This window comes from Prionailurus viverrinus, chromosome B1 (genome assembly GCF_022837055.1).
Source record: "Prionailurus viverrinus isolate Anna chromosome B1, UM_Priviv_1.0, whole genome shotgun sequence".
NCBI classification, from domain to species: domain Eukaryota; kingdom Metazoa; phylum Chordata; class Mammalia; order Carnivora; family Felidae; genus Prionailurus; species Prionailurus viverrinus.
The window spans coordinates 3,416,176-3,440,023 of record NC_062564.1 but is presented as its reverse complement, the minus strand read 5'-3'; the positions used below and the strand labels follow the sequence as shown (position 1 = coordinate 3,440,023).

The following is a 23,848-nucleotide window of genomic DNA, read 5'->3' as shown; positions in this document are numbered from 1 at the left end:
AATAATTCCAGCAGCAGTTAGAAGGAATCACCTTTCTGTTGGCATTAAATTACCTTACCTGATGGAATGTTTGCTAGTGAGTAACTTCCATCAGAAACTAAAGAGGAAGATAATTAATCATGGTAACTCCTTTATGAATTCAGTGAAAGCCCTCCATTTTACACATGAGGAAACTGAGTCTGTGAGTTAAATTAATTAGCCTCACGATAAAGACAGAAGAGCTGGAGCTAAAAATCAAGTACTCAGAACATCAAGGGGAATTCAGAAAAAAAAAAAGAAATACACATCCCTGAAGCCCCATCATTTTATTTAAATCACATTTCGAAGGTGCCAGGAGGAAACTGAAAATATTTTCAGATTAAGTCCTTTGAGTGCGTATAACATTACAAATCATAACATTACAATGGACTTCCGGTTTTTGGGGAGAAATCACTTTTCCCAGACTTGGTAACTTTGCCTCGCTGAATGAGAAATTTAGATAAATGAACTGATGTTGACCAAGTGGTGATTATGCTGATAATTTATGTTAATTTTAAGGAAGGCGATTAGCATGTTCAGTAACATGGAAAATACAAGAAGCAGCATAGGTACCGCATGTGTCTAGATTGATGGAGAAGTAGAAACGCCCACCTTTCTTCAGTGATTCAGGGAAAGCCTGTTGGGAAGACATGGGCACATTCAGATTCGCTCCGGCGAACTCATGCCCTGCCCGTATTACAGGTGATCCTCCAAAGCCTCGAACACCTGTCATGTGCCCTACAGTGCGTTTGTAACATTTTACTTGTTGCCAGTCTCTCTTTTTGACTGTTTGTTTTGAAATAATTATAGATTCCCAGGAACTTGCAAGAAAGTCTACAAGGAGCGCTTGTACCTTCACTGTTGTCCTGAATGGTAACATCTCCCCTGTCGGGAACGCAGTAGCACAGTGGGTCCAGTGACTTGGGGACAGTCCACAGAACTGATTCAATTTCACCAGTTCACGTGTGTGTGTGCGCGTGCGTGCGCAGCTCCGTGCAGTCGTATCACGTCTGTGGGTTCTTGGAGCAACCGTGATCACAGTACAGAACCCCCTGTGAACAGCACACATCTATTCTCCACCTGTCACTTTGCTGTTTCAAGGGTATCTTATTCATGGAGACATGAAGTGTGTAACCATTTGTGACCAGCATGTGCCGCTAGCACAACTTCCTTGCCATCCACCCAAGTGTTTGTATGTAAAGTTTGCTCCTTTTTCTTGCCGTGTGGTGTCCCATGGCTTCCCTGTACCCTGGGTTGTTCCTCCTTTGTCTCGTTGAAGGATGTTGGGTGTCTTTCTGATTTGGGGCTTTTAGGAACAAGATGCTAAGAATGGCTTTTGCATGAACATGGGTTTTTATGTCTCTTGGATAAATGCCAAGAAATGTAATTGCTGGGTCATACGTGACCTGTATGCATATGATATTTGCATATATTGATTTATGAGAAATTGCCAGACCTATTTCCGGAGCACCTGTATCGTTTTATACCCTCACAAGCAGTGCATGTGTGAATCCATTTCCCAGGGGCCTCAGCAGCACTCGGTGTTAGGACTAACAACAACAACAACAACAACAACAAAATTGGCCATTCTGAGAAGTAGGCAGTGATATCTCATTATGGTCTTAATTTGCATTTCCTTAGTGGCCGATGATGTTGGAGATCACTTCACGTGCTCATCTGCCATCTGGGCACCTTCTCCAGTGACATGTTAGCCCACATAGTTCACCCACTTTCTGTTTGGATTGTTTTGGTTGTTTGTTTGTTTTTCTTGTTGAGTTTTGAGGGTTTGTTATATATTCGAGATGCGCATCCTTCGTTAAAAATGCAGTTTGCGAATATTTTCTCCCAAATGTTTTCATATTTTTCTGTCTTCAAAGGGCCTTTTGTAGAACCAGTCTCTGTCTCTGTCCCTCTCCTTCTCTAAGTTTTAGCTGATAGATTTCTGTCAAAAAAATAAATAAATAAATAAAGTAACTTCTGGTTTCTGCAGACACACATAGCATGGACAAGAATAGCGGGCAGGTAGCTGCCCTGAATAGAAAAGGTGTGAGGCCCCATCCCCAGAACCCCATGACCTGTTGGGTCTTTCAGGCTGCTTGCAGTAGTAAATCCTGCAGCTTAAATGACCTATACATAGAAGGCCAAGAAACTGATAAAATGTCCTCATTCATAATCCCACAATTGATTGGATATTTTCATGGGGATTCAAAGGAATTATAATAATCTTAAAATAAGGGAATTTAAGTTATGGAAATAAAGCTTACTTCAAATAATAAAGAGTAAAATATATTTTACAAATTCTTACTGATTTTTTTTTCAAAATGTCCTATCTTTTACTTCTAGTTTGACCGTATATACTTAGGTTTGAAATGGGCGATTTTTTCCCCTTACTCTGCTGTCTTGCCTGCAAAATGGAATAGCCTTACTATAAGTCATCAAAGAAATGTAGCGATGATATATTGACTTCAGAAGTGTTCACCAATTTTCTTTTGTTACAAATCCATCCCAAGTAATCATCACAGTAATTGAAGTAAATCAGGTAATTTAATCACAGCAAATTATTATATTTTTTGATGTAATGCTTACTTGATCATATCCCTAGAATTCAGTGCATTTACATTATTTTTATAAAGAAGCAGCATATGGAGAGATGTGCTAAGTGGAAGTTTATGCCAGAGAAGGAAAATAAGTTGTGTTTTAAGATACATATGTGAAAATACATGGCAAATCAAGGAGATAAGCTAAGATTAACAAACTGGGTAATTAGTAAAGTGTTTTGCAGACAGAAAGAACCATATTTTGTAAGCATTGTGTGCTGCAATTATTATTAGAATGGTTGCAGGGAATTCAGTTTGCTTATTTAAATCACCTATTTTATAGTTTCATCTGTCAAACTGAAAGGCATATAAAACTGAATAAACCATGTGACATCCAAACAAGATACTTTCATTATGTACCTGGGAAAACCTCAGCTTCAAGTAAACATTCAAGTTTGGTAATTAGCACGAAAGAAATTTTCCATACACCCCCAGCCCCAAGAAAATCTTTGCAGCTTTTTTTCTTGTGCAAATGCATGCATAAATGTTCCACAAACCTTTGTAGGTTTCTGACATTGGGAAGAGTGTTAGTTACAGCTCTGCGTACTTCTCAGAAGGACTGACTCATCTGCAAAGAGGTAGAATAGAGTTAGAAGAATATCAAATGCATTAGGTAACTGTAATGATTACAGTTGTAATTTCTGTGAAATGAAAAAAGAATCCTATTGGAAAATGAAGCGTTTGCTGATTGGGCTGTAATCCACCTGCAGCCGGCCATGTTGCATGTGCTCAGAATAGGGTGTAGATGCCATCTATCCCACCCACCACCAAAGGGCCATTTTCCTTATGTTCAGTCACACAAAAATTATTTATGGCAGATTTTGACCCAATTTTAGTTTTTCATTGCCTGCTTTTTACATCACAGTGGCTTGCTAACACTTGCTTTAGTTGAATGAATAACTTCATTTCTGGTTTTCATTTGTTTTGTAAATGAAACAAACAAACAAAGTGTCTATTTTGGATGTTCTTGTAAAGTATACAAACATTTTTCTCCAGGATTATCATCTTTCAAAATAATATATATTTTTTAATCTGGTAACAAAACCAAATAAACAGACATGCTACTAATGTTATCCTCTGTATCTGTAAGCTCTAATTAGAATAATATAAAGCCAGACTTGTGTTTTTCATGGTTTTTATATTAACCTCACTGTATTAAAAGGCTTAGGTGGAATGTGCTTTGTTAAAATGAGGCTGAGTATACCAGACAATTTGAGCAATCCTTTTTTATTTTTTGTTACTCAGCATTTGTTTTTGGGCATTAAGTGTTTTCGATAAAGGACATTAAGTTGCTAGTCCTGCATTATAGCACTATAATTAAGATCTTGCTTGTATTTGAAAGTCTTCAAAGGTTTGTTGCATCTATAAGACAGCTGGTTTTTTTTTTTTTTTTTTTTTTTTGACAGTGTCCTAAAGGCCCTCTCTGCTTCTCCAATATCATTGTCTCCACCTTGGCAACAATCACACATGTACACCCACACGCACACACACACGCACACGCATGCACATTCCCAGACAAGGCCACGCGCCTTTTTCCGTGCTGATTAGTCTGTTATGAGTATCCTTTCTGCCTTGGCCCCCTCTGCTCTCCAAACTTCCCTTTCTCTTCTTTGAATAAGTTCCAGATCATCCTGTAAAACTGACGTGACACAGCGTCTTCTCTGCCCCTCTCTACACCCCCCCCAAGATGGCCAGGTAGCGTGCTGCTCAGGGCTACCAGTTCCCTCGGGCGCAGAAAGATCGGCACTTTGCGTGTAGCCTGCAAAGGCTCTGAGACCTGGTCCTAGGGTCTGTGCTGTGCTCCCTGCATTCCAAACGCATTTGTTCGTCTTCCCCCTCTGCCGCGCCTCGACTTATATTGAACTTGCAGCGCACCCGGCACTTGGCACAAGCCCGTTCGTCCCACAGCCTGCTCTTCCCGTGTGTCATTCCTCAGGGGCGGCCAGGGGCGACATCCACCCCGTGGGGCCTTTCTTCCATCTCTGCCGCCGACTCCGTGATTGCAGGCTCTGTCTGGACCTCTGCTTCAACCCCAGACACACACGTGCCGCTGTGTTCCCGACATGTGCCCTGCACACGCACCCGCTCCCTGGGTGTTCCACCAGGAGCCCTCCGCGCCTCCGCCCCCGCCCAGTCTCACACAGCCTGTCTGGGAGCAGTGGCAGCATCACCGCCTGAGGCGGCAGAGCCCCCACCTCCGCCCTGGGTCTGGGCCCCTTCTTGGTTGTGAACGTTTGTACCTTATCTGTGCTCACCTTCATCCAGGTCTCTGAGCCCCCACGTGCACTAGCGTATGCACACACACACACACACACACACACACACATACCCACACTTTCTCCCTCTGCCTCCAGTCCCCTTCCAGTTTTAGTTTTTTACCTCTGGTCATTATTTAGTAATTATACGTACATATGTATGTTATGTGTATGTGTATATATACCTATGTATTTATGTGTGTATGCTATGTTTGTACACATACATACATTTTGATGCATTTTAATGTTAATGCTCCCACTAGGATAGTACCAGAGACGTGGTGGAGACTCAGGGGATGTACATTGGACGAGCGAGTGAATGAATGGATCTTCGTGTAGCTGCCTGCTCATCCAGCTGACAATAGCATCCTGTCCTCCACCACTCTCTCACTCAACACCCTAGCTAAGTTAGCCCACCTCACAGATGTAAGAAAAACGGTCCTCCTCTTTACCCTGTCTTATCACTTGTCTAGAATCTGTCAGTAATGAGAGATATTTATCCATTTGTGTTTTTGTTTCTCCTAGAATAGAAGCTCCTTGATAAGAGGCCTTAGCTTGTGCTCGCTTGTCTGCCCAGAATGTGTGATGCCTGTCATGGAATAAACGTTTGGTCAATAGTACTGATTTATCGACCGGGCGAGTTTACTCAGCACAGTATGTGGACTGGACTAGGTTACGATGTGTATCTACTGATACTAGCTCCCTGTCGTCTGCCATAGTCTCTGTATACAATAAATGGATACTTGACCCCAGAGAAGAATTTTAATATTATAAACCTTCTTTAGATTAGATCAGCATTAATATCAGCTTTGGTGTTTTAAAGAAGGCAAATTCAAGTGCTCACATGGCACATGGGATCACATATCTTTAAGAAATAAAGGCCAAAGCACATGAGAGTCTTCAAGTTTCCGAAGGAGCACCTCCCTATCCCGCAGCAGTATTTTTGTGATGCACATTCAGGTCTGCAGGCCTCAAAATATCCTACTGGGGAAGGCATATGGGCCATGAGTCAGACTTTCCAGGTTTTCCTCGGGAGAGTTCGTTCTCTGAAATGTTTATTCAAGTGTAAATGTCAGGTGACTCTGGGTCAGATGCGGTGGGTTGGAGCTGACAAGTCCATAAAGAGCATTTTACCTGAGCCCCCTTTCTTTGGGGACATGGTGGCCTGGAAGTGGCAGAGATCACAGAAATCCCACCGGTGCAAGGCAGACAGCATGGGCAGGGTGTGAAGGGGTGTGCCCCAGGGCACTGAGACGTGAAGGGTGTAAAAATCGGAAGCGAGAAGAAACAACTTAGTGCAATGTTCACAGCAGTAAGTAGCTACAGCAGGAGCCGCCGGATGTCTAAGAGACTCTTAATGGAATGAATTGCGAAGTCGGTGTGAGGTCTGATCCGGATGGAGCCTGGCCATCCACAGGTAGCGATCCACTTGTTAGTGAGTGTGTCTGGGTCCCAGCACCCAGCTCAGGGCCTGGGTGGCCACGGCCATGCCAGAGAAGCGGAGGAGGGATGAATGAAAGGTGACCTCAGAACGCACCTTCAGAGGGAACGTGCTGGGTCCTGAAGCCACGCAAGTTACAGATTCAGATTCTTCGCAACAGTGTTCAAGTTACATACTCTGTCCTGTCATTTGTTGTTTTATCACAAAACTGCCTCATATATTTCTTAAACCAAGAGGAATTATTACAAATAAGATAAAGTTGAGCTAATTTCTTCATTTCTGAAATAGTGATGATAGTACTTGCCTTGTCAGACCATTTTGACCATTTATCACTCTTCATATAAAACACTTAGCCCAGTGCCTGACACAGTGGGCACTTGGTGACCATACCTGTAGATTCTGTTTGTGTTCTTAGGACAGAAGCCACACTGTGGGCACTGGTCGTACTTACTGACCATATAGAAGTGTTTCTACTCTCAACTTCATCTGGGTAGATCACGAACTTTGAAGTACCAATTTTGAAATGCCCTGGGAAATTATAAGCTACACACCGTAAGTTCCTAACCTTCTCTCTATTGAAACAGATGTGATAAGTGATGTTCCCATGTGTGATCCAGAAGAGAAGTCACAGAGGTATCGAGATACTGAGCCTCAGCCCTCGGCACCCTTCCCATGCACACCCCCCCACAGGCACACACACACATACACGCACACACACATAATGTGTCTGACTTCTGTTTTATTTGGATGTGATATTTATTTAGTTTTTTTAAGTTTTTTATTTAAGTTTATATATTGAGAGAGAGAGAGAGAGAGAGAGAGAGAGAGAGAGAGAGAAAACCTGTGCACACAAGAGGGGGAGGAGCACAGAAAGGGAGAGAGAGAATCCCAAGCAGGATCCATGCTGTCAGCACAGAGCCTGACAGAGGGCTTGAACTCACCAACCATGAAATCGTGACCTGGGGCGAAAGAAATCAAGAGTCAGATGCTTAACTGACTGAGCCACCCAGGTGCCCCCTCCCCCCTTTTTTAAAAGGGATGTGATATTTATTTTTAAAAATTTTTGTATGTGAGTAAGTCACCTACTTAATGGCCTCAAAATACGTAGTTTGCAAAATAAAAATAGGGCTATTTTAGATTTATTTTTTTGAAATTGAACTGCATCATGTAATAAGAAAGCATGGTAAAGGTCCCTCGGCGTAAGCCGTGGCCCAGGTGAGATGAGCTTCTGTCTGTCTGTAATTCCCAGTTCGCTTTCACACAGATCCACTCACCTCTCAACAGAAAGTAGGCAAATAAAATGCATGTTGAGATGAGCAGTGATGTTATCACAGGGATGACCTTGAATCAAATCTGGCTAATCTCAAAGCTTGCAAATGTTGGTTAGTTTGGGTGTGTGGTTACTGACAGCCTGTTCGGAAGGCATCCCTGACCTGATTCAGACAGTCACTGTGCGGGGTCCCTAGTGGAAAACCCCTAATCACCACTGTAACAGTCTGTCCACAGGCTGTAGAAAGGTGTTCTTGAATGTTTCATCCAAGCCTAGCAAATTTGAGGTTTGTGTTTTAAGTTTACATTAGTGTATGTTTCCTAATGCAAGAACTCCACTTACCCTCCTTCCCACTACACTAAAATGTTATGTATAGTATATTAGTACTTGGCGTTGATATATCATAGCATCCTTATTATTTAATTGCTCATTTTGATTATTTGCAACCTTATTTAATTTTATCCGTGTAGAATGCTGGAGCAAATAATCTCTTTTAGAGATCCCGGGATTTCTTTTCTTTTTTTTAGCTGATTGATGAGGAATTATTGTTCCTGCAGTGAGTGGGTAGTGACTGTGCCAGAGACACTTCATGTCACTGGCCCTCTGGGATGAACTATCCTCCACTGGATGTGAGGGAGATAGATATTCAGTGGGAAATGGCTTCTTTCTGAGAAGAAAAGTGAAATGGTATAAAGTGAGGGCACAATGCTTGGCCATCTGGAAGAAATAATCTATAACTACTTCTAATGTCTTGCCATACACTTTTTCCCTAAATGTTTTATCCAAAGGAGATGCTGGCATTTCAAATGGCATAAGCTAGTGTAATATATGGGAAGGGCAATGCAAGAGTTAACTAGATCATTTGGCGGGGGCGGGGGGGGGGCGCTTACTCTTTGGCTAGTTTTACCTCTCTGGCACTGAACTTAAAACATTCTGTGATTGGCTGGGGCGCCCGGGCGGCTCAGTCGGTTAAGTGTCTGACTTCAGTTCGGGTCATGATCTCACGGTGTATGGGTTCGAGCCCCGCGTCAGGCTGTGTGCTGACAGTTTGGATTGTGTCTTCCTCGCTGTCTGCCCCTCCCCCACTCGTGCTCTCTGTTTCTCAAGAAATGAGTAAACGTTAAAAAAAAAAAATCAAAAAAAAATCTGTGATTGACTTAAGGATAATCGTGAAGGAGTAAAGAGGTATGGAAGGGGGAGGGAAGGTCTACAGCTCCCAGAAACTCATTACATCTCATTACATGTGCCCCCAAATCATGTCGGAGCACAGATCCTACAGTTTAAACCGGAGTGTGGAGTTGTTTGATTGTTATTTTCTCATTGTATGGGTGGGTTAGGAATGGTTATATTAGTCACATTTTTACTAAGATGGTCCTTAAAATGCACCATATGATATTAACACATAGTGTATGGTCCACAATTAAGGTGAGATAACACTTTTTAAATTGACAGTATTTCACTCATTGGATTATTTAACACTAACCTATTTACTGTGGATAATTGTAAATATACAGAAGAGTGGAGAGAGCTGTAAAGAGAACTGCTGTGTTCTCCATTCCGTCATTTGTATTTTATCTGTTCACCTTCTCACAGTCCCCCCTCCCCCCTCCAGGTATCTTAAAGCAAATACCAGACATCACATTATTTTATTTGTAAATAGTTAACATATAGAAGTGTGTAGATAGGTAGATACATAGACAGTCTGGCATACCTTTTATATAAAGCATGAGGATAGTACACTTTTAAAACACCAAACAAAATTGAATTTATTAATTTCTTAATATGTTTATTTCTTCAGAGTTGTCCCAATTTATCTTTTTAAATTTTTTTAAATATTTATTTATTTTTGAGAGAGACAGACAGAGAGACAGAGACAGAGAGAGAGACACAGACAGAGCATGAGTGGGGGAGGGGCAAAGAGAGAGGGAGACACAGAATCTGAAGCAGGCTCCAGGCTCCGAGCTGTCAGCACAGAGCCCGACGTGGGGCTCAAATTCACAAACTGCAAGGTCATGATGTGAGCTGAAGTCAGACACTTAGCCAACTGAGCCACCCAGGCGCCCCCCCCCCCCCCCATTATCTTTAATCTGTGGTTTGTATAAATCAGGATCTCAAGTGTCTACACTCTGTATCTGATTACTGTGCATCGCCTGCTTAGGAATTTTAATCTCTTTTTCTCTCCTACATCTGTGCTCTTCTTAGTTTTTCCAGTACCCTTCACAAATTTTTAAAGGAGGGCTTTAGTTCAGAGACTGTTTCACATGGTTGATATTTTCAGTATCACAAGGATTATACCCCCAGCCTTTTGTTTGTTTATTTCGTTCCTGTCTCTTTTTATTTTGCTTTTGGACCAATAAGCAGTTTTAGAACAACTTGAATAAAAATCCCCTTCACATTATATTTTTAAAACTCAGTTTGGGAGCTAACTTCAAGTTTAGTTATGCTATTTAGAAACGAGCTAATTGAGGGGCGCCTGGGTGGCTCAGTCGGTTAAGCGTCCGACTTCAGCCAGGTCACGGTCTCGCGGTCCGTGAGTTTGAGCCCCGCGTCGGGCTCTGGGCTGATGGCTCAGAGCCTGGAGCCTGTTTCCGATTCTGTGTCTCCCTCTCTCTCTGCCCCTCCCCCGTTCATGCTCTGTCTCTCTCTGTCCCAAAAATAAATAAACGTTGAAAAAAAAAAATTAAAAAAAAAAAAAACGAGCTAATTGAAATAAACAGTATTAGTGAAGATTCTCTTATGAGCTGACATGCGTTTCTGTTTACATCTGCATTGCTAATCTCTATATTTGTTTACTTTTTCTTTGGTGTTGTTTTCCTTGGTTGTCATTTTGTAATTAATAAACAGTTATTTAAGGAAAGTTTTAGGTCATGGAACAATTGTGTGGAAAAGTACAGAGAGTTCCCATGTCACCGCACCCCTACCTACCCCCAAACACACATGCAACCTCTTCCATCATTACCAGCCCTCTCTGGAGCGGTACTTTTGTTATAACTTACAAATCAACATGGCACCCCATTATCAACCCAAGTCCATAGTTTTTTGTTTGTTTGTTTGTTTGTTTTTTTAATTTATTTTTGAGATAGAGACAGAGCATGAGCAGGGGAGGGGCAGAGAGAGAGGGAGGGAGACACAGAATCTGAAGCAGGCTCCAGGCTGTGAGCTATCAGCACAGAGCCCGACACGGGGCTTGAACTCACAGACTGTGAGATCATGACCTGAACCGAAGTCGGATACCCAACCGACTGAGCCACCAGGCCCCCCCCCCCCCAAGTCCATAGTTGACAGTACAGTTTACTCTTGGTGTTGTGTATGCTGTATATCTGAATAATGACAATGTCAAGTAGCCGCCACTATAGTTCATTCAGAATAGTTTCATTGCCATAAAAACTCCTGTTCTCCACTTGTTTATCCCTCCTCTCCCCACTAACCCCTGAAAAACACGGGTCCTTTTACTCGTTATATTTTTACCTTTTCTAGAATGTCATATAGTTGAAATCATACAGTATGTAGCCTTTTCAAATTGTCTCATTTCACTTGGCAACATGCAAGTTTTGCCCCTGTCTTTTCATGGCTTGATGGCTCATTTGTTTTTAGTGCTGAATAATATTCTCTTGTCTGAAATGACTACAGTTTATCCATCATCTTTCGAAGGACGTCTTCTTTCCTTCCAAGTTTTAGCAGTTATGAATAAAGTTGCTGCTAAAATCCACATGCAGGTTTTTGTGTGGACATGTTTTCAACTCCTTTGGGTAAATACTGAGGAGTGTGGTTGCTGGATCTTAGAATATGCTTGGTATTGTAAGATACAGCCCAAATGTCTTCCACAATGGCTGCGCCATTTTGCATTCCCAACAGTGAACAAGAGTTCTTGTTACTGTACATCCTCATTAGTATTAGGTGTTATGGGCATTCTGCATGTTGCTCGTTGTAATGGGCACATAATAGTATCTTGTTGTTTAATTGATATTTTCTTGGAGTGTCTTTTCCTATGCTTGTTTGCCACCTGTGTATCTTTGGTGAGATGCCAGTCCAGGGTTTTTGCTCATTTTAATTGGTTTGTCTGTTTTCTTATTGTTGAGTTTTAAGAGTCTTTGTATATTTTGAATAAAAGTTCTTCATCAGATATATATTTTGCAAATATTATCCTCCCATCTGTGGCTCGCCTTCTAATTCTTTTAACGTGTCACAGGGCAGAGGTTTTTAACTTTTATAAAGTCTACCTTCTCAACTTTTTTACTAGATCATACCAATATTGTTGCATTTAAAAAGTCATTGCAAGATGCAAGGTCTCTTAGATTTTCTCCTGTTGCCTTCTGGGTATTGTATACTTTTGCATATTACATTTAGGTCTGTAATCCATGTTGAGTTAATTTTTGCAAAGGATGTGGGATCTGTGTTTAGATTCAGTGTTTTCCGTGTGTACTTCTAGTTGTTGAGCACCGTCTGCTGAAATGTCTGTCTTTTCTGCATTGAATTGCCTCTGCTCCTTTGTCAAACAGAAATCAGTTGACTATATTTGTGGGTCTGTCTTGGGGCTCTCTGTTCTGTTCCATTTTATCTGTCAGTTTGGCCAGTATGGAGCTGTCTTGATTACTATAGCTTTATAGTAATCTCCATTTTTATAGGATGTCAGAATCTGTACCATCCTACAGTTTCACCCAGAATGCTTAAAATATAAGTTTGCTCCTTAAATTGAGAAGTCTGGACCTAGGGACATCTTGTAGGAGTGATACTAAATTTCAATTCACTGAACAGTCTAGAATTTATATGTTTTTTTCCAAGTGGGCTTTTTTAAAAAAACGTTTATTTTTTTCAGGGGCACCTGGGTGGCTCAGTCAGTTAAGTGTCTGACTTCGTCTCAGACCATGATGTCACAGTTTGTGAGTTCGAACCCTACATGGGGGTTCTGTGTTGATGGTGTAGAGCCTGCTTGGGATTCTCTCTCTCCCTGTCTCTCTCTGCCCCTCCTAGGCTCATGTGCATGTGTGCACTCTCTCTCAAAATAAATAAACTTAAAAAAAATAAAGTGCTAAATGTTTATTTATTTTTATTTTTTTGAGAGAGAGAGAAAGAGAGAGGGAGGAGGGGAGCAGAGAGAGAAGGGGACAGAGGATCTGAAGTGGGCTTTGTACTAAAAGTAGAGAGAGCCTGATACAGAGTTCAGACTCATAACCGTGAGATCATGACCTGAGCTGAAGTCGGACACTCAGCCAACTGAGCCACCCAGGTACCCCCTGCCCTGGGGTCTTTTTTCCCCTACATCTCTCACTTTGTATATGATAATTATAGATGATTACTAATATTTATTAGGCACGTGTAAGAAAGTTTTACACATATTAGAAAAAATAGTTTTTATTATCCTTCTGAACAGTAATTATTATTGCCTTTTATGTGAAGGAACCAGGCTCCAAATTCACTTAGCAGATGCAAGGTCTAATATCTGTGTGTCAAGCACTTCTACAAAGTACATTATCCCCTTTTCGTAAGGATCACTAGATGACTAAACTTCCTACTGGCATTTATAAAAGATTTTTTTGAGACTTACCACATTTAAAATTGGTGCTTTTTATTTTGTTATATTCCATTTCAAAATAAGAGAGGCAGTATTTGTAATTTTGGATAAAAATGTGTTATTGTGTCCATTCACCATTCATGCAACGCAAATTTATTCTGGCCAGTTTGTGTCCAGCACTCTTATGTACTTTAGTTGTATTTAAATACAAGGTATTGAAATACTTCAAAACAGTTCAAACAAACTCAGTGTTCAATGGCCTGAACACACTGAACATCTTTGTAAGCAAAAAGCAGCAGCAGCACTGAGCAAAGAAATCACTAAAATTTGATCCTAAATTTTTTCATATTTAGAAGGGAGAAGTCTTTAAATTCAGATAATCAAAGAAAACAGGTGGAAGAGAAAGAAGAGAGAGAAGGTGGGGAATTGCTGAAAGCTGTTTGCTCAGCACCTTGGTGAGGGACACTGAGTCCTGATCATGGAGGACAGTTATGGACACGACGCCCGCACTGTCTTTTCCTCTCTTGAGAGATTTTAGTGGAGCAAAGATTAATTATTTTTACATGTAGAACTTTGCCATAACTCAGGGTCCCAGTGTCTTCAAGAGAGCTGCTTGTTTCCAATGACCGTCAGCCATTAATTAGGGAAACAGGGCACAGGCAGTCACTGGCCTGTGGCTTTCAGAGCAAACTATAAACGGTGCTCTGTACTGGCTGGACTCACCTCAGAGACCGGTTTATTCAAAGTGGAAGAAAAATAGCATTTCCACTGAGAAGACCTGCAAGAAAATGGAGAAAATAAAATTGAGAAGAGTTATTTTTCGTATAGATTTCTCAGTAACGACTGTACTTTCATACTCTTAAAGGTCAGCTTCATGGCCTTAAATTAGAAATACAGTGGATTTCCTTTTAGGTATGGCTTCCCTGTTCGCCCTACACTGAAATGATAAAGATATAGATGGTCTTATCCAGTCTTATGAACAGGTGACTGTTTTCTTTCTCCTCTCATACATGGGGTCACCGCAAACTTTCTTGTCCAAACCGGTGCTGTCCATAACACCAGCTCTAAATTGGGACCTTTCCTGGATGTAAGGTCCCCTGCACTGCACCAGAGGTGATTCAAGGAGAGAAGCAGGATTATGTCACATTTATGGTCATGGCTTTACATTTGTGTAGGATCCTGTATTTATTGGATGCGGACTGGGTATTTTATGTTGGATTCTGTAACGTGCTTCAGCATCACTCGTTACCCCCGCCCCCATTTCACTGTATCCTTCATGGCCTCGTATGTTTAAATGAACTTCTGTGTGGATATGGAACAGGCACTTGTTCAGGAATGTCTGGCTAGATCACCGCATGGAAGGAAGGAGGCCACAAGCTGATCCTCTGATTTATGTGGTTTCACTTCTCTATTTTGCAAAAGTGAAAACAAGCTTAGATGTCTTGAGGTCCTTCCCTGAGGTCACGCTGCTGCCTGTGAACGACAGATCTTTCAACGGCACCTTCTCAGCCTGTACCCAGACTGCTGGCGTTATCTATGATGCCAAGAACTCGATGGATGAGCCATACTCTGATTTTACAGACAGCCAAAGCTTAGCATCACGTGATGATTTGATGATATGTAGAACAGTTCTAAGGAATTTCTACAGTCAAAAAAAAACAATTACGCTGCCGAGTCCTTAAATTAAACATAGTGCATGAAGTTAGCCCTAAGGCAACTTTATTTTGTAGCCATCCTTTGGGGAAAAAAGAAAAAAAAAAAAGATTAATGGATTCACTTTTCCAAGTCAGGATCTGATTATATCAATGTTTTACTCCAAAACAGTAGAATCAAAATAGTGATTCCCAAAGTCCACCATTATTTTTCTATAATGAAACCAGAAAATTGATATATAGTCAATATATCTCTTATTTTTTTACTTCAAGAAGTAGGCTTAAATTGTGTTGATCTTTATGTTGATACATGTATATATTGTGAAATAATTACTATAATAAGGTTATAGTTAATGCCTTCGTCACCTCACATAATTACCTTTTTTTTTTTTGTGGGGGAGAATGGTGAGAACATTTAAGATCTATTTTCTTAGCAATTTTCAAGAATATAATCCAGTACTGTTAACTATCCATTTCATACATTAGCTTCCCAGAACCTGTTCATCTTATAGCTGAACGTTTGCACCTTCTGACCCAGTCTTTCTGGGACTGTTTCCCCCACCCCTTTTCCCTGGTGATCATCATTCCGCTCTGTTCTATGAGTTAAGCTGTTTTAGTTTCCCTGTATAAGTGAAACTGTACCATAGTTTTCTTTCTCTGTCTGACTGGTTTCACTCAAGCATAATGCCCTTGAGGTCCGTCCATGTTGTTGCAAATGGTAGGATCTCCTTCTTACTCATGGCTGAGTGATATTCCACTGTAAATATAAACCCCAGCTTCTTTGTCCACGTGTCCATTGACGGACACGCGGGTTGTTTCTGTTTCTTGGCTTTTGTAAGTAGGACTGCAGCGAACACTGGAGTGCAGATATCCCTTTAGATAGTGGCGCCGTTTCCCTTGGATGTATACTCAGAATGGGATCGTCTAATCATATGGTTGTGTTCTTAATTGTCTTGAGGAACCTCCATAAAACAGTATGGAGGTCAACCATATGTTGACCGTTCTAAGTGGAGCTTGTCTGAATCTTGAAATGTTGGTTCCAAAATGAACTTATTGCTGCACTTTATTCCAGAGACAGCTTAAGGGGTAAAATGTGGCCATGTTATGCTACAGATTCAAATAGAAAATTTAGAACTGCATAACGTACATAGAAATGGTGAATATAATAACTGCTTTGATGGAAATACTACAGCATTTGGAATATTATCTGTGGCGTTCAGAATAAGGGTGACTCTGCCTAGCTGCAGTAATGTGATGACGATTTTACCTTCTGTATTATTATCCCAAGTTGGGTTCCCAGGAGAACAAGGTACAGGGATAGGACGGTGCAGTCTGACTTGGATGGCACGTACAGAAGATAAAATGTGTGCGCATCATTGGCAAGCAAAGACAAATCCCAAAATCTGCATATAAATAGGAATGTTAAGTACCAAAGAATAATTCAGATGAAAAAAATACTTGAAGTTGCTGATTTTCCATATTTAGAACAAGCCATCATTAAATTAAAATAGAGAAAACTTTATCCATTTGGTGTTAATCTGTTAATTCAAACATGTTCTCATGAGTTTAGGTCATGCTTTTCCTCCACATCAACCAAGAACTTCACATCATCCAAATTTCTAAAACTTAATATTCTGAGACACATTTTAAATAAATAATAACATTAAATAGAACCAAGACTACTAGCCTACCATTCATGAATATCCCTTATGTCTTAAAAATTCTGGCCAAATATTTTGATAACGAGGTAAAACAAAGCCGATACTGTTTTACTGGGGAGCCGTGAATTCGAAATCTGAAGACCCAGGTTTGAATCTAAACCACTGGTTGCAAGGACTCTGGCAAATCGTTGAACTGCTTTGTCTCAACTCCTTCACGTGGAAAAGGATGATAACTCCACAAAATAATTATAGGAATTAAATTGAAAGAATATGGAAATGTTCTCAGTAGAAGAAAGACCAGGCACAAAAATGATACTCCGAAAAGTGCTTTAAAGCTATTTCAGTTTTTTCCCACTAAAACTAATCCCTCACCACGGCGCCGAAGTGCCCCCAGTGTGGGAGAGTGCTGGGAGTGCATGTGGCACTGCTCCAGAAATGGTGGGGTTGTAATTCTGAATTCCCCTTAGGCAGATAGTTTCACACCATCGTGTGTAATTGCTTTAGCAGAGAAGCTGTGACCACACGGTGCCCAGAAGAAATAGCTTATTGGTGATTTGTGGAAGATTGGTTGTGAGACAAAATGAAAGAGGTCTGTCTGCGCTGGTCCTTCCTCACCAGGGACACAAGTTCATCCCCTGGGTCACCAGCGTCAAATGGTCACAAAGTGCTTCACAAAGAGGTACACACCCAGTGGAGAGTTTTATTGATGTATTGATCCAACTTTCCTGTCTCTCCAATCCATTCCCCTCTTTTTTGGTCCCATAGAGAGTTTTTTGGGGAGATGCCATTTGATGATGGCATAAAAATAAGGATTGGAGGAGCACCTGGGTGGCTCAGTGCATTAAGCATCCTGCTTCAGCTCAGGTCACGATCTCACGTTCATGAGTTTGAGCCCCCCCCCCCCCCCCCCCCCCCCGCGTTGGGCTCTGTGCTGACAGCTGGGAGCCTGGAGCCTGCTTCGGATTCTGGGTCTCCCTCTTTCTCTGCCTCTCCCCCACTTGTGCTCTTTCTCTCTCAAAAATAAATAAATGTAGTTAAAAAGTTTTAAAATAATAAGGGATTGGATAAAGCAAGGTTGTTCTGAGTTAGAGAATTTAATGGAAATACTGAGTTTTGCATGATCCGGTAGTTTAAGAAATATGCATATATTATATGAATAGAGGTTCACATTTCAGTTTGACAAAGATCAGTGCTGTTTTTATTAGGACAGACTTCCACAACACACAGGTGGATGTTCCCCGGCCTGGCCCCCAGACCCCCAGGTGATAGAATCCCTTTTGTGTAAACAGCAGGAGGTTCCGCTTGGGAAGATGTTTCTAAGCAGAGGTGGCCCAACAGTCTCCAGCTTGCTTTAGTCAGGGGCATCTCCAAAGCATCCGCTGCTACTTCCTGAGCCTGGTCGCCACGGTGACGCTGGGGCAGTGCCTGAACTTCCTTCTCCTGGGTCTTGGCTGGAGCTCAGATGGGTGCACTGCCCTCTGCCCTCCAACTCCTATTATAGGATCCTTAACAGTTTTTATTTGTTTTACACTGGTCTTGGGCAGGGTGTGTGTGTCGGGGGGGGGGGGGGTACATAATTGTGTATCTTTGCAAGAATCCCTCGAAAAAAGCCCTAGATGATTACTAAGTCTCTTTATTACATGAATAATTAGCTTAAAAGATAACTTTTCTGGGGGAGGAATATTAGATGCACACTGTTAATCTTATACTTTTAAAGAGTGATTTTCTTATGTTTATTTGTATGGCATTTATGTACCCATTTTGGTTATCTCACGGTTGATGGAAATGTATTCTCACCTTTAGGATATTGATTTTGATTAATGTACCATCCCCAAGTATAGGTACCTAATCCCACGACTTGTGGCCTGACCCAACCTCCTCTGGAAGCAGATTCCCTACATAGTGCACGATGTGAGTTACTTGGGGGGGGGGGGGTGTTTGTCCCATTAGTATATATTTAAATCCATGGGCTTCTGAGATAAAAGTTTTGCAAACACTTTATGAAATTTGATGTAATATAAAATGAAATAACTTCTGTATGGCTAACGTTAGCATATATTGAGTGCCTAGGATGTGCCAAGCGTGTTGGGTAGAGCGTTGGTTTTTATCTATTCTAACAACAAACCTGCCTCACAGACCTAACCCTTCAGGAAAGAACATTAAGTTAACTGACTTGCCCCAGGGTAACATAGCTGGTAAGTGCTTCGGGCCAAGGATCAAAACATCATCCTCTGACTCTGCAGCTGCTGTTTATTTCAATACATAATGCAGTGTAGATAAAGGAGGAAAACACTATAAAATCTAGCAGAAGGAAATAAATGAGTTATTTCAGGTGTAGCTACGGCAAAAGGGAAAATGAAATGTGTCATCGTGAATGTGTGAAAACAAGCATTCAGAATCATCCAGACAAACTTTTTTTTAGAGCTCAAACCTAATTTACTTCCTGGTTTCTCCAGCTATATCAGAATATATAAATATATTAAGAGATACAGGTGCTAATCAAATGAATATTCCTTATGTCTATATTTGTCACCAGTGATAAAACGCTGAAGTCAGAGTGGGGGTAGATGATTACCCTGTCTATTTAGGGAATTGGCAGGCAGTGGGCCTGAGGGAATAACGGTCCGTGACTTTACTTCCAGCGACGGGTCACTGAGAGAGAACAGGCTCACGTAACGAAAGGTCGCGTTAGACCAGCCACATGCGAAAACACTGCTGTCTTAGACAGCTTGGGCCGCTTTAATAAAGCACCATCAACTGGTGGCTTAAGCCACAGGCGTTCATTTCTTACTGTTCTGCCGGCAGGGAAATCCTACATCAAGGTGCTGGCAGATTCAGTTCCTGGCAAGGGCTGTCTCTCTTGACTTCGGCGGCAGCCTTGTCACCGTCTCCCCAGGCAGTGAGGTGAGAGGGCTGTGGCCTGTCCGTCTTCTTGTGGGGACACTAATCCCAATACGGGCCGCATCCTCGCGACCTCATCCAACCCTGCTGCACCTCCAAATCACGCTGGAGCTTAGGGCTTCGACATGTCAATTTGTGGACGTGCAGACGTTGAGGCCATGGCACCACCTCCTCTTGGCTTCGTGGTCTTTCCGCCCAAGTCTCCATTTGAACAGAGAAAGCAAAGAAAATAGCGCCCGAACTCGACCATTATCGAGTACCTCTGGGGGATACAGGCAAGGGTGGGGTGTATAGCCTGCAAAGACGTGTCAAATGGTGTCATTTCCCCGAGGAGTGAGGGAGCCAGACCCAGGCCAGGTCGAGGCTGTGCCATGGGTCCTGTGGTGGCCGGAGGCAGCGGTCCGTCCTTGCGCCTTGCTTGGGGGAGGGGGGAGAAGGGAGCCCGCTGCAGAAGCTCGTGGAGAACACCGCGCTGGGACAGACCCCGGGCAGGCCGCGAGGAGAGGCGGCGGTGTGTCTTCCACGAGGCGGTTCGCGGCAGAAGGTGTCTCCCAAGTTACAGAAAGACAGGCGTCTTCGGCACGCCTGCATCCCCCCGGGCGTCGAGAACCTTCTGTGTAGACTTTCTTAACCCTTAGGATTCTGGCCTGTTTCCGTTTCCTGCCTGCACAGCCTTGAGAGGTCAAGCACTGCATGCCTTCGCTCTCTTTGAGGTTGTAAAAACGGGCTCCCTGTCGATTGGCCCTACAACAGTCCTTTCCCACTCTCCTGGCCTGTGAGGTGTCCTGGGAACTTCACCCTTGTTTTGGAATCAGTTCCGCCTCTTTGGGAACCTTGTTTACCTTTCAGTTTCAGAAGATTAACACTATGAAGAATGGCCAGGGCTGCTGAGCCAGCAGGACTGGGGCTCCATCCCTGCCTCCTTCCCTGCTGGCTGTATGCCCAGCACCGGCGAATCTTCTCCACTCTGTTTCCTTATCCGTGAAGTGGGAATAACACTACTGAATATCTGCAGTTACTATGGCATTAAGTAAGACACTGTTTTGACAATACTTAGCCTAGTGCCGGACACATAGTAAGCATTTAATTAGTAATAGTATTACATTAGCCTGTGAATCACGTACACTGCCGGGTATATTTAACACTAATCTTTATTTTTTGCTGTTTATAATATCATAATGGTAATAGCCATGACAGCATCTTCTATTTAAAAATCTCTGATTTCATACAGACCTGCTTAGAAAGTGATAGCTTCTCCTCAGCTGGTGTCAATCTCTTAACCTACTGCATAATATAGGGTATTTTACATCCTATTCAAAGAATCGTATCTATATCCACATTCAGAGAATGTGGCATTTTTGTTGAATTATCAGCTTGCTATAAATTAACATGGGTTACACATAACTAGCAGAATGAAGCCAACCATATTACAGTCTGACTTGACATTATTGAAGACTTAAAGACACTTCAGGGTCGTATATTGTGTCAGAATCTTCATTATGAATGCCAGGCAATATGACACAATGGCAGCGTGAAGACTCCCTGATGACAGCATGGGCCACACCCATGGCTACTGCCCATGTTTGTGCCTTTATTCTCAGGAGAATAGCTCCAATTTCCTTGCAGACTAAAATCCAATACTCCTATTATGCAGCAGGCTGGCTGATTGGGTGTAAGTTAAAAATAACTCACACCATAAATGCTTTATGTATAAGTTGGCTGTGCCCCCTAGGTCGAGAGAGCTCAGTTATTCAAGTTAAAATTAACTTCTGAATCAAGTATGTGCATACTGAGAGGGCAGGCTCTTTGTGAAATATCGAAGATGTGAATGCTTTTCCTGTAAAATGTTTGTGAACGTTGCAGTTGGGTCGGTTGTTAAACAAGTGCCTGCTTGTCATGAGGCAGGAGCCAAGTTGTGCCTGGAGAATAAGGAGAGATGATGCTACTTCTTCAAATGCTTTCATCCCATATTCTTGCTGAGTAATTGTCTTATACTCAGTCATGAAATTGTGTCTCCCTTGTTCAGCCCCTGCCTCAATTTCAGTGCACCTGTTAGGCTGGATTATAGAGGATACAGACTTGGCATGGAGAAAGGCATTCAGTGGAAATGCGCGTAGGAATATTTATTCTGGCTCGGATACACATGACCTGTGTGACTGAATGGTTATCTTCTCTCTATCTGAGGCTTTCCAGGCAAGAGTCAAAAGCCTGTTTGTCTAATAGTGCAAGAATTTTCTTTAATCTCTTCCTTCTCTATACTAATTAATTGATGCATTTACTGTGAATTCAGTAAATACTTACTGAAAGTCTACAAAACAGTATACTGTTAAAGCTCACACTCTAGAGGGAAAGAAAACTAATCATTAAATAAATAAGTAAATAAAAACATGATGTGTGTTTGTTAGAATTACAAGGAGGTATAAGAATAAACAGGGAAAAGAAATCATGGACTCGCTTTGGGGTGGGGAGTTTAGAGAAAGCTCTGTAATAATGAAGCCCATGGATTGGTCCCAGAAAGTGGAGTGGGGGCTTTCTGTAAGTCTCTTATATTCAGTGATGTGCTGGTAAATGTTTACCAGTCAGTTATGTGAGGGGCAGAGCCTGATTTATAACCTTCTCCAGTCTGCCTGGTCAGACATTTCCACGTTGGCCAGTTTCTAGCTGTCAACCTGATGTCACTGGGTAGCCAAATGAAGTACAAGTCCCTATTGTGGTATTTCCACCAGACAAATACTAGCCTCAAGGGTTCATATAAAGGCCAAATACAGTACAGTAATTAGGAATTTATGAGATCTACAGCTGTTTTAATGTAATGGATTTAATTTTAAGTTGATATAATTTAACCAGTCAAGGGCTATGTTTAACAATCCATCATCTTGCAAACTTTCTCAACATTTAACATTTGCCTCTCATACTCTAGTCTAGACATACCCCTGATTTTTTTCATACTCTTTCTGAGATGTGGTAAGCAGAACATAAGGGCATATCCTGAATGCTGACACATGCTACCACATGTAAAATGGGTAAGATAATTATTGATCAGTCATTTGGGGCAAGAACTGTCAGAAAGACCTTAAGATTCTCAGCTGATTTCTTGAGTTATGGTTTGGAGTCCTTCAGTTTGATGTTTAGATTCTTTAAACGGTGTGAACTTTATGAAAATCATATGGATGCATCAGACTCTTTTCTGTTAACTTCTACAAAGTTAAAATTGCACAATCTCTGTCCTTAGAAATATTTCATTCTAGATAAGAAGACTTCAGTGTGTATTTATTTTTGAGAGACAGAGAGTGAGAGGGAGGGGCAGAGAGGGAGGGAGACAGAGGATCTGAAGCAAGCTCTGTGCTGACAGCGCAGATCCTGTCACAGGGCTTGAACTCACGAATCCTGAAGTCATGACCTGAGCCGAAGTTGGATGCTTAACCCACTGAGTCACCCAGGCGCCTCTCTAAGATAAGATTAAAAAAAAAGAAAGAAAAGAAAAGAAAAAGAAAGAAAAACGTAGACATTTGCAAGATCTCTAAGACTATATCATACTATGGAATGATCATACTATGTATGGAAACATGTATGTATGGAAAACTACATACTATGGAATGGTATACTTTGAAAGGAATGAGAGGTGTTTACTTTTCTTCATTTCCTTCATGTGTTGTTTAACCTTTTGTAATTTTGCTTTTGAATTATTTTAGTTTCATTAACATCGTCCACATAATGAAAATAAAACTGTCCCGTCATAAACACTCTGGTGTGATTCACACCATGAGAAAAAGATAGAAATAAACCACTTATACGCATTGAAAACTTTGTTGAGGATACATAAAATAAAAATTTACAATTTTAAAAACACCACACAAAGAAAAGAAAAAACAGGTCGAGATGCTTTATAAATGACCGTGGCGGGAATAGAGCGTCCCTGTGCCAGTTGGCTGTGTGTCACAGCTGCCCATCTACAAGGGTCGGCCATGTCTTCCGACATGTAGGAGGTTGTGCGTAAAATACAATCCAGAAGCGTTAGACGCATTTGTGTATGTGGGAAGCTTTGAGAAAAGATTTGAAAAAAATGGGCTTCCCTCCACTTGATCTTACTTTGTCCGAACCCCGTTGAAAATCCAGTCCTTTGTGTGAGGTGACTCCTCAGGTCCCGGCTCCTGAAGTGGGTGCGGAAGAAGGTAAGTGTGGTGATGATGGTGGTGATGATGATGGTGCTTACTGCCATCGTCACATTCATCTGAATTCACTGAGCAGCAAGTTGTCCCTGGCAGTTGAGAGCGTGCTAGAAGTGAGGGGAGGCTCAGTGAAATTGTGCGCAGAGCAGGGAGGGAGCGGGGCGCCTGGCACGGCTGTCGCTGCCTGGGGCACTGGGCCTGGCCTGATCGAAACACGTTTCTTGTAAATGAAGCACCTGATACGATTTTGATTTGGGAAACTATGTGAGTGCATCAATTTTGGCTTCAAAATGAAAACAAAAAATAAATCGAATCTCACTGTGCTTTGGAGGAAAATGCTAGCTATAAACAAAGGATCATAAAACTAGAATT

General features: G+C 41.8%; 1 protein-coding gene and 1 long non-coding RNA gene across 2 annotated transcripts in view; one reads left to right on the top strand and one right to left on the bottom strand.

Moving 5' to 3' along the window:
• CSMD1 (CUB and Sushi multiple domains 1) overlaps window positions 1–23,848 on the top strand; it is a gene marked incomplete at its 5' end in the record, with an annotated part of 688,146 nt that overhangs the window by 16,267 nt on the left and 648,031 nt on the right. The gene's annotated exons all lie outside the window — the stretch shown is intronic.
• LOC125164478 (uncharacterized) lies at window positions 1,673–13,852 on the bottom strand. The gene is made up of 3 exons (XR_007151789.1): window positions 13,817–13,852; window positions 3,113–3,183; window positions 1,673–1,960 (listed from the first exon to the last, which is right to left on the bottom strand). It is a non-coding gene; the product is annotated as an uncharacterized LOC125164478 (long non-coding RNA).